We start from the raw sequence: 11,605 nt of genomic DNA on the forward strand, positions 1-11,605 counted from the left end.
ACTGCAACTTCAGGACAAGCAGCAAGAGACTGCCCAGGCTGCTGTCGCAGAGCCTGAGCAGTCACAACACTCCTAAATATCAACTTCAGTGTGATTGTAGCACAATATAGCAGTCTGTACTACACACATCCCCAAAGGACAGAATTATGCAGCAGGACACAATGTATAAATATGTAACAATATTCCCCTCTGAATCTTTGTATCTGTGCCTGGTGTATATTTCGCCCCAAACTTAATCATCTCTAAGGACGAGTCTAGGCAACACTTTCTTTCTCAAGCTACAGATAAGGAACTGTGGAAAGATGATGAACTCAGACATATAACACACTAAAATTTTCAGAAGATTATGGGGATTCCACTTATTGTTCAGTTACTACAGTCGCACCTTATTTTATTCTCAGCATGAAAAGAAATACTGATTGCCACATTCAGTAGTAACCTAGAGATGACAATATTTTTTGCTGAATACTCAAAAAATAGAGATTAGCCAGGAAATGTACCTAATAATATGTCCAGTTGAAAAAAATAGGTTCCAAATACCTGTCTAGATTCAGAAACATACTCAACATGTCAAGCTCATCCCTAATGGAAAGAATGACACACATAAGCATGAATTCATGGCCATAAGGCCTTGAAAATGTACATCTGAAATGTTTGTAACAATATACATTTTATCAGTTTTGGAAGCTACTTAAAAAGAGACACATGATCAAACAATGTGGAGGATCTACAGGGAAAAGGTGCTTTGTGCCGGTAAGTCAGAGATATTACCTTTGGCTCATGAGTCTGCATTAGTTTTTGACCATATGCTCAAGCTCAAATCATGCAGATGCTACAAAAATATAAGAGAAACAGAAGATGTCACTCATTTCCATAGGCTCAAACGCCACTTTATAAAAACTATATTGAACACTGCATGCAACATAGGTGTTTCTATCTGTTTTTTTTCCCTTGTAATAAATACAGAAAACCAGCCCTAGATTTGGGTGATTTGGGTGAACATTGTGTGATATTTGCAGTAAAATTTCCCAGTTTGAATGTTTAACTAAACAGCGTGAAGAAAAAGTGACCAATGGCTTTTATACTACTTGTGGCTGAGCATGTGCTCTCCTTCATTTCCACCACCAAAGGTCTAGATGAACTCTGTTATTCCACTCAGTTGCTTTGCTTTGAATATATTTCTGCCTATTTTGTATTTCTGTTTTGCAAGGACTCCAATAAATTAGACTGGTGATGGTATGTGGTAACAACAGCATGATAAGGAAATATCACTAAAGGATTTGTCAAAGGTTTGGTTTTTGAACCTGCTGCCCTGAGGATTTTCATTGCAAAGGGATTTCCAGGACCTGCCTTCCTGCAGTCAGAGAGCAGAGCAGTACCTTGTGAGCTGTTTGTCAAGGCAGCTCGAGATGGGAGATGCAAACATCTTCTTATCTTGCACAGACCCTTGTTCAGCCCAGTGGAGGGGACCCTCAGCTCCACCTTCAGTTAATTCAACAAACATGGCTATGGCCATTTCCCTGACCCCACCAGGGAAAGCTGGCACCACTCCCAAACCTATTCTAGCTGTCTCCCAGGGCTGCTATGGGTGACCTGCCAGTTTGGCTGACAGCCAGGATAAGTGGTGAGTGCCAGATTATACTGCTCTTCCCTCAGGCATCAACCAGTCAGCCCAGAGTAACAGGGGTAAGAAGCTTGGGGACAGACAGGAAGTGGTTTGGGGTGGTTTTTTGACCCACACAATGGTCTAGATTCTCTAAAGAGACAAGGATGTAGTATCAGGCAGGAGATTCTGCAGCCTGTTAGGTATACTTGGAAGAATCCTATTCCAGGTCACCCATGGGATGTGGAAAGGAATATGTAGGGGGAGTATGGGGGAGGAAATAGCTTAAAGGATCCTGCATGTCTTTCAGGCAAGGAACACCACCAGGTGGTGGCTGGAGAGTTTGTACTTGCTCTTTCTTCCCAGACCTGCTGCTCCATCTGCTCTGGCAATTTCCAACCATTGCCAGTGCCGTATCATTTCTCACAGCTGCGTTGGTGGCATGTGAATTCCTCTCTTAAGAATATTTGTAATCAGCTACAATTTTGATGTGCAGCCAATGTTTTCTCTTTCAGAAATTCCTCCAGGAGTGAAGAAATAGTAAATTTTCAATCCCTTCTATTGTGGCAATACACAAAGAGAAATTCACAGAAGGTATTTTCCATGCTGATCACTTTCTTCCTGCCAGATTTCAAAGCACAAAACAATAAATGTGTTGGAGCTTCTCAAAAGAGGTGGCAGAAAACTTTCATTGCATGAAATGCTAGCCCAATGATAGGGATCACAGCGCATTGCCCAGCTCCATAAAACAGGCAGGTGAATTTGGCCCATGTGGATTAAACAAACTCATAGAAGGTGATAAAGGAAATTCAACTCTAGGTAAACAAAATTCTCATAATCAAACTCCTTTTGTGAGAAAAATAACCTATAACAATGGTAATTTTAGTCTTTCTCTCATCTTTTACCTCTGTGGCAAGACCTGGGGAGCTGCTCTGTTTCTGTGACACCCTCTTGCCTGTAGATAAAGTCCATGAGAGCTGATAGCGCATCAGAATTTTATTTGCAATTTTCCATTGCATCATACCAGACAGCTACAAACACAATACAGTGTTAGTTGAGCTGGTGTGACATGCAAAAGTATGTCTAAACCAATCCCATCAACACTTTTTTGTCATGTATGAGACATGTAATGATTAATGGAGAGAGACTTCATCAAGAAGAGCCATTCCACACCCTCATCCACATATTACCAGTCCCCACCTATAGAAAACATGTCTGGGCAAGACTCAACTATATTTGTTTGGTGAGATGTTTTCTCAGGAAAGTAATGAGATTATTCATCCAGAGATTAGGGAGCTTGCTTTAACCTCTCCTTTGAAGGAACAGACTCTTTAATGACACAGTGCTGCTCTTCTGGCAATACACACAACTGTATTTTCCATGTTGGACTCACACCTGAACCTCCTGGCTCGTGTTTATGAGTTGTGCTAACTGCTTTCCACTAGGAAAGCAATGCTGGAGGATGCATAATAATGTCTAATTTTGTTTGGTTTTTTTTTTTTTTTTTACTTAAACTGAAGAATTAGGTATAATCACTGCTGCAGATGTATAAAAATGTTTCTTGCCAGTAAATAAGCTGTATGTTGCAGAAATGCTTCAGTATTACAGTTGCCTTTGATTAGTTTGTTTGGTCTACTCTTTTAGTTACACTGAAGTAGTTAAAGCATTTTCTTATTGACAAAGGTTTTAGGATCTGATGGCTAGTTCAATGAAGCTGCTATTCCATGTTTATAAATTCTGGTTTATACATTTGTAAACATTTGTTTCCTAGATGCCATTAGTTAACTCAGCCCAAACTCTAGCATAGAGATATTTTACAGGGACAAGGGAGCTGTTTTCACTGCGTATGATGTTTATTCTGACAATTCTCCATGTGCCCTTCCCCAGCTCCTCACTCAGGGCACCTTCACAAGCATTTCTGTGCAGGTGGTTGAAGTCCAAACATAAAAAGCAGGGCAGTATGCTTTCAGTTCAAACACCATCTCAAGACAGCTGGAATTTTATAGAAACAAGCACATATTTGTTAAATTTTTTACTCCTTTAATTGTCCATAATTTGCCATTTTGTTTGGCTTTTTTCTTGAGGATTGTTACTAGAGAATGGCAAACAAATAAAATACACTGTGGTTTGAAGCAGATTGACAGCCAACTAGAATTTTTAAAAAAGACTGTAACAAATCAGTGAGTCATCTGCCATTCATAGGGAAAATGTGGGTTGTACAGTAGGAAGAGAAAGTATAGAATGAAAAGGGTTTCTGTGGCATGCCCTGTTCTCCTGCTGTGCCTATGCTACTGAAAAGATGATATTGGATCTTAAACACCACTGCCATTCCATGTAAGAAAGAACCTGCTTCACAAGCATTTCATAGTAGGAAGGGGGAAAGTAGAGTTCATACCTTGCATCAAAGTTATCACCAGAAATATAAGGTCAGGAAGAAAAAAAATAATACAAATTACCTGTGGATATTTTTAAGCATGTGATAGGTTTATAGAGACCAGAAAAACACCCAGAAAGCCAAGTGAAAGTCATTAGTGACTGTGACTATGGGGAGACTGTAGGGCAGGAATAAAAATATATTCTCTATTAATTACACTGTAGATTTTTCCCCTTGGGTTTTCTCACAGTTGGAGTATTAATGCTTTGTAGTTAATTAGCTCTTCCTTCTTGCAAAGCAATTTTATCATATTAATTAATATAGCATTGTGAACCAATTATTCCCCCCAATTTTCTTGCACAAATGGTTAAAAACAAACAGAAAATGAAACAAAGCCATTATTTATCAAAGTTTTTTTAACTTGAAATAGGCTGCTCATCCCTGTGAGACTCCAGGATCCCTTTCTGTAGGAGATTTTATGCAGGCACACTAAAGGCCACATAGAAATGCAAGACCCAGTCCTGAGATACTGTCCCAGGTAAAACTTAAGTCCTGATCCAAGAAGCCTTTTCAACTAATACTTACCTCTCAAATGTGAACTGTCTAAGAGAAATTAAAAAATCTCCAAAGACGTAAATGGTGTATTGAAACCCCAGTGGTGCTGATCCCCCCTGTTGGGGTTCATTTTAGGAAGCTCCACATGAGTGTGGAGCTAAAGTATCAAGGCCACTTAGACTGGCAGATGCCAAGATACTTTGAAATTTTTGAAGTCAATCTAAAGATGTCATTATAAAAGACTTCAGGGAAGATGTGAGAGACAGTAGAGGAGGAAGGGTTTGTTTTGAGACAAGCAGTAATTTAATGTCCTGCAAAAGGTCATTGTTAAAATATAGTAAGTACTGTCTTTCAGTTTAGACAGCACTTATACTGAGCTTGGAAGGACACCCTGACACCTCTCACGAGCTGCTCTTTTATTCTCCAGAATCTCAGGTTTCTTTAAAAGAAATAGAGAAAAGTAGAAAAAAATGTGAATATAAATAAAAGTGCATAGAGGCTGAGTGGAGAGCAGAGTGGAGCCTGCACATAGCTTGGAACTCAGCCATGGAGAGGTCAGAGGAGTTAAATCAGCACGAATATCAACATTTTAACAGCTATATTTGCTTGTACAGTGGCTGAATGCACGGACTGGGAACACCCTGCAATCACAGACTCGGCTGATGGGGAACAAAAGATCTCCGGTAGCTTTTGACTCGCATGCACAGTGGCAAAGCTCTCCTTTTTAAAACAAAATCCAGGAGAGAAGGGTAGCTATGGCCATTGCATCAGCACATTTTCATCACACAAAAGAGGAGCCAGAGGATCACAGATCTACCATCCGACTACAATTTGCCATGTCGTAGAAATGTGGTTTGAGGTTTTTTTCTTCATGTAAAGTTGTGACCAATCCTTCAAAATCTACCAAAGTTCCCATGAAGCAAACTCATAATTCTGCCTTTTTTAAACCTTCATTCCTCCCAGATGAGGATAAACCAGAGAAAATTTGGGGAGTTCCTTGGATAGGTCAGTTCCAGGTGGAATTTTATTTGGAAGAAAAACATAATTCTACCAGAATACCAGCAGCATTATTTCTTGTATTATTACACAATAAACTAAAATACGTTGCATCCCAGCTTTAACAGAGAAGCTTCACAGTCATATTATAAGCAGGAACATTAGCAGTTTTATCATCTTGTTCCAGGTAATCATCTTGTTCCATATAATTATTTAGCTTTTACTTCTTGGATGAAGTAATCTTTGAAAATCTGTTCCTATTTAATTAGCCACATTCCCTACTGACTGCCACAGGCATCTCCTGTGCAGGTGTAGTCTTGAAGCTGTAAATTAATTTTCAGGAGCAATTCCAAGAAGTAGCTACTCGGGCTGGAATCTGCAGCAGAAACTCTCTTCTGCATCAGTCTCACCATGTCAGACAAGAAGAGGAATCTGCTCTGAGGCTGAGTAACAAGCTTGCTTCTGAGAAGGGAACCAACTGAGCAATGAGACCTGGTCAGGGGTAGGTTTCCTTGTTTTTTTGTGGTCAGTGTTTGGAAACCTTAGTCTTAGCTTCCATTGAAGTTATCTGGAGTTAAGATGTACTTATGATCATTCAAAAGTGGGTCCTAATTAACTGATTAAAAGGCAGGACTTTGAAGGAATAGTGGCCTGGGGATGGGCTTTGTATTCCCAGTGAGTGAGGGGTAAGTCCTGTGGTTGCACATGCACATTCATACCCTGCCCTCAGTCTGTGGTGATCAGCTTCATGGGATGACAATGAAAAGGATGTGCATTCAATCTGACAGCAGTGTATGGCTGCTCCCAGGATTTCAGTCTGGGGATTCAGCCTGACTGGAGATTTCCTTCTGGGCAAAGAATAATGGCAGCTGTGATTGTTGTGGAAAGAGGAAACTGGGAACCTGAATAAAGGATAGGAGGAGAAAAAAAGGGGACTTTAGTGTATTCTGCAGTAAACCAGATATCAGTCTCTGAGCACCTCTGCCAAACTTTATAGGGCACAATCTAAACAGGGTGACTGTACCGTAGCCTTGTGACTAACTGCAGCAAAGAATGAAAGTTTCTAGCCTTCTTCCATTTGCAAACCACAACTATGTCAACCTGCCTGGGGCACAAAGATTACACAAGCTTACAACACCTCCATTAGAAAGCAAAAAAAGGCATATACTAAGTTCTACCTGCCATGGTGATCCAGCAGTCTCCAGAGTTAAAAAGAATGAGAGACTGGGGAGAAGAAAAAGAGTAGAAAGGGTCTTATGAGGCCGGACCCCTTGAAGAGGTCCTGCTGGCAATGGTAGCTTCTCAGAATTAAACACCGTCACCAGGAATTTCACATTTGTTGCCTCAGCACAACTGCACCTACTCTGGAGCACCCATACCTTGATTTTAGGAAGAGAAAAGTTCAGTATTTGACTCTCCTGCCTGAGCTTTAGGTGATGTCTAAGCTAAAGAAAGTAATAGCCATCTGCTAATAAATGTAAGTCATTTTAAAAAAGGAAGGCTGGGACTTCCAAAAGATCTGATAGGATGTTTGTCTCAGACCACAGACTTAAGAGAATCAAAAGAATAGAAAATCCCCTTTTTTAAGAGCTCAGTTTTAAAATTAGATCTCTATGTTCTTGTCTCGGGGTTTCATATGGGGCTTTGGAAATCAATTAATGGATTCTCTCTCTTAGTGCTGCTTTTATAAGAGCATGTATTTCCCCTGACATTGGCCCAGCCTTTTCCCTCCTTAATGTTACACAACGTGCTTTGCGTAGTGACAAATTCAGCTCTAATCTTTTCATCTCCAGAAGCAGCTGATTTTCTTTTGGTGCTGTAAGAAAACACTTTGGGGATCCTCTGGATGGGACAGACTGGTAAGTCAGATTCTGCACTGTGTTCACAGTTCGAACAAACAGCCTAAGTAAAAGGGAATCCTCCACTGCTTCAGAACATTTATTACTCTGGCCCCAGGCCATAGGTATAAAGAAGTCCTTTGAAATTATTCCCCAGTTCAAGACAACCTTTGCAAATCACATACCAGGAAGAGATTTTGCAGAGGTATAACTGCTGGTGTTGCCATTACTCTTTCTTTGACCATCAAAGGGTGTTCATGTGCCAGAGCACAGAGTGAGTTTTCCCTGAGTGACTGTGAACAGCACGGATGGGAAAAAGCTGTGAGGGGTCTCTGCTCTGTCCTCTCTTTTCTCCATACTGCTGTGCTGGGCTCCGGTAAGGGTAAAGCCAAATTTCATGTGATTAGTATCATAATTATTATTAGTCTTGGATGATATCCCAAAATGACATCAAGCTTACTAGAACATACAATAAGTCATTAAGAGGGTTCAATCGAACTTAAGCTCTTTCTTGCTGTCAATATGTATTGCCTACATGCTGGCACCCGAAACTGAGGAGAGCAGTCTCTGTCTGTCAGAGCCTGGTTTTCATTTCCACCAAAGGAATTTCACAGAGGCACATCCATCAGTATCAGGAGAGATGCTCCTGGTTTGAATGAGTATGAAAAAAGATGAGAATCAAACTATTAATATTAATACATTAACTTTCTTCTTGGCTATCCACCACCATTCCCTATCCCTGCCATAAGGACATGGTTGCTGATGTGATTTCTGGATATAGTTAAACAGGAGCCTCCTCAAGAAATTTTGCTGGGACGAAATTAGTAGCGTACTGCTCTGTGCCTGCAGTTGGCATACCTGAAGGGTCATCAGTGCCCTACTCTTCTTTTTCTATATATTGGCTTTGATGTGCACATGATGGTCCCTGAGCACTTCAAAAGTATGTGAGGATTCAGCCTTAATGGTGGCCTTGTTTGATGGGACAGTATCCCATTTTACGGGGGATTACATATTCACTCTGCCAACCTTTAAGCTTCTGGCTTGGCACATAGGAGCCTTAGGCTCCTTATAGAGTCAGTTAAGTCTCCTGCAACCTAAATTAGGTTTTCTGAATTATCGCAAGAGATTAAAAACCTGACTTTTAAGCATGGCTTCTAATTTGGGAATATGCCATTCCTGGTTGTTCTGGGAGCACCTTGACCTTGATTTACATATGGCAGAAACTGCAAATCCCATATAGAGTTGGAGACATTAAAGGCCAGGCCTCCAATCGGGCAAGCAAAACCAAACACAACAAAAATTGAAGGCAGTTTTGAAAACAAGCCCTACAGCTCTCTGTTAAAGGATGCCTGGGATAACTTTTTGAGCCCAAATGCCACACCCTAACCACAGTACTATCCTTTTCTCTTGATGAGAGAAGTTAGAGAAAAGTCTGGAAGCTGCAGATCAAGCCAAAGTGTTTCATAAGGGTTTTTAAAGCAATAATGCAAACCTTAATAAAATAATGTATGGGGAGGTATTGGCTATTTAAATTTATTGGAAGGAAGGGAATATGCTTGACTTCTTCCTACATATATATCACTTTTTTGTTATGACGAAGTTATGAATAATGATGTTATTTCTTGATCTGTAATTATTAAATTTTTTTTCTGTGAATGTTCTTGTGGTTGCCTTGCTTGTTTCTGAGAAGTAGAGGGTTTTATTGATCATCATAGTGTTGTTAAATATATAGCATTGATTTGGTCTTTTACGTTTTCCCTCCTCTTTTTTTTTTCTTTTCTAACATTTTCACTTTCTTTCCCATCAGGTCTGCCTGCCTGCTTAACATTGTGTTCTGCCTTTCCTATAGTGAAATGTATTTCTCAAATACTATAAGCTATAAAACATGCTGGGCCAGGCAAGCAACATCCCTCACATATTTTGACTGTTTATTTGGTGTACTGAGTATCAAGCACTGCTGTAAACTTGCACCATCTAAGAAGAGCTTCTTGTAAGGAAAGAATAGGTTAAATCTTTAAGGCCAAAATCTGCCTTGTTTACTCAGAATGCAAGGAAAACAGGGTTCAGAGAGCAAAAGACCACATAACTGCAGTAGTCAATATTACTGGATGCATAGGTAGAAATGAGCCCTAACTAGTAATGCAGGTGAAGTATCATAAAAAGTGAGAAAGTAAAACCTTTGCCCTATGCTTGGATACAATAAAATAAAGAAAACTTAACTTTTTCTTTGTTCTACTCTCTTCCTGTTACTTAATTCTCAGGCATTGCTACATAAAACAAAACCAAAACCAGTGGGGAATTCTGAACTTTCCAGCCTGAACTACTCGATAGTGTAGAAACAAAAGGCCTTTGAAAAGACTTACACAAATCCTCAGTAAGTCCTCCTATCTTAGACAATCCAAAGTTGACTAACAAATGATAGAAATGTAAACTTTCATATTTGGGGTCAAAGATAAAAAAGCCTCCAAATAAGCCTCAAGTTTTCTTGTGAATTAGGTCCAATTTCCTTAATCTCTGCTTCCTGACCAAGCAGAAAACTACAAGGGTTACATACAAACCTATGAACAGAAGATTTCACAAGCCGCAAATCAGCAGATTTCTTCCCTGCATTTCTGTATTTTTAAGATTATCTGTCTTGAAAGAAATACCTTAAAACTAAGTTGTCATTTCTCCATCCCTTGCCCTCTTTATAATGATGAAAAGCATCATGAGAAGATTTAACCTGTAAACAATATTGCCTTGCTTTCCCTTCACCTCATGTCACTTGAATTGTCAGTTCTGGGTTGTCACTATGTTTGCATGAACATCTGCTGGCATCCTGTAAGGATGTGTGTCAATACTTCTCAGGTACTGATTAAAATCACCAAGAGGAAGTGGTGTGAAGGGAAAAACATGCTTAGTGCTGGATAGCTTTGGAACAGAGCTTTCTTTCCTCCAGCACATTAATTCATTTGAAATTCAAACAGCCAAGTGCTTTCTAGGAGAATGTATGGATGAAAACACAGAGCCATCATACCTTGACTCCTTGTAAGCAAGTATCGTGGAGTGAATGCTGTTGCCCCTGCCATCAAATGATGCCAGAGTAAATCCAGTCACCTTGTTTATTCTGGGGCTACATAGCCCCAGGTTAGGGCAAAAAGTTGACATTTTGGGCATACGCAGATCACAAAATCTAAAAAAGAAAAGAAAAAAATTTTTAAAATTGCCTTTCAATGTTCAGTTTATGTGGCAAGTCATTTTCAATTGGTATTCTGTGAGCAGTACAGTAATCTGTTCTGTGTTCTCTCCTTCAGATATATTTGGACATTCTAAAGAAGGCTGTGCTCCTTGTGTCTGTCGTCACTTGTTGGTGTAACTTTTTAATTAAAAACTGACAAGATCAAGAAGACTCACTATGCACTTGTGATTGATTGATTTACAACAAGTTTCTGGAAAGATCTCTTTATGAATGGAGGTTCTTTGTTATTCAACCGAAAGAAGAGCACGCAAGTCACAGACATGTTCTCAGAATCTGAGAAGGCATTTGTCATGACTGAGCAAGAGAATTCATTTGAAGTGCTCAGGAAATTTGGCACGATAGGTGCCATTTTAAAATCAATCCATTTTCAGCCTCGGGGGCACAAAGTGAGACACAGAGGAGAAATCTGACATCATCCAGTTGTCTAACAAATCAGATGACTAGTAGAGTTGTTGTTCAAACAAAATGTTGGGATGGGCAAATGATTTACAGCACTCTTCAGGGAATGATCTATGTGGAGTCTCTGGAACATGAAGTTGGTCAGTGGTATATTTAAAAGACTGAATTGTTGCTCACCACTATCAGTGACTGCTAATATTTGTGTGAACTTCTTTGATTAAAATTGTCTACACAATGCTGTTGAAAGAGATCAACAACACTTGAAAATTATGTTTCTATGATAAATATTTTTGTGGTCATCTGTTCAATTTCCTAATTAGCTGTCTTCCACTGTATTAATCATCTGGCAAAAGAACATTGCTGCAAATTTTTTGTTTCTGCAACTCTCTGTGTTCATCAAATTACTTCATCAAATTATAATCAGAGTTCATTTTCACAGAAGAGACCAAAATGTCCCTTTTACAGATGCTGAAATGAAATCAGGTGTTCTTATGTACTAGTGTACTATCCCTTCCAGCTTGAGAATTCCAAACAGGTCACTCTGGCAGACAAGTTTGGCTGACGTGGTGGTAGAAACCTCAGCACCAGCACACACCAACTTC

The 11,605-nt window shown here is 39.7% G+C and overlaps 1 long non-coding RNA gene across 1 annotated transcript; it reads left to right on the top strand.

Moving 5' to 3' along the window:
• The first annotated feature begins 5,937 nt into the window (after window positions 1-5,937).
• Window positions 5,938-11,253, top strand: LOC139668454 (uncharacterized). The gene is made up of 3 exons (XR_011697062.1): window positions 5,938-6,030; window positions 7,322-7,387; window positions 10,660-11,253. It is a non-coding gene; the product is annotated as an uncharacterized lncRNA (long non-coding RNA).
• Window positions 11,254-11,605: the final 352 nt, after the last annotated feature.

This window comes from Pithys albifrons, chromosome 2, assembly GCF_047495875.1.
Source record: "Pithys albifrons albifrons isolate INPA30051 chromosome 2, PitAlb_v1, whole genome shotgun sequence".
Lineage (NCBI taxonomy): Eukaryota > Metazoa > Chordata > Aves > Passeriformes > Thamnophilidae > Pithys > Pithys albifrons.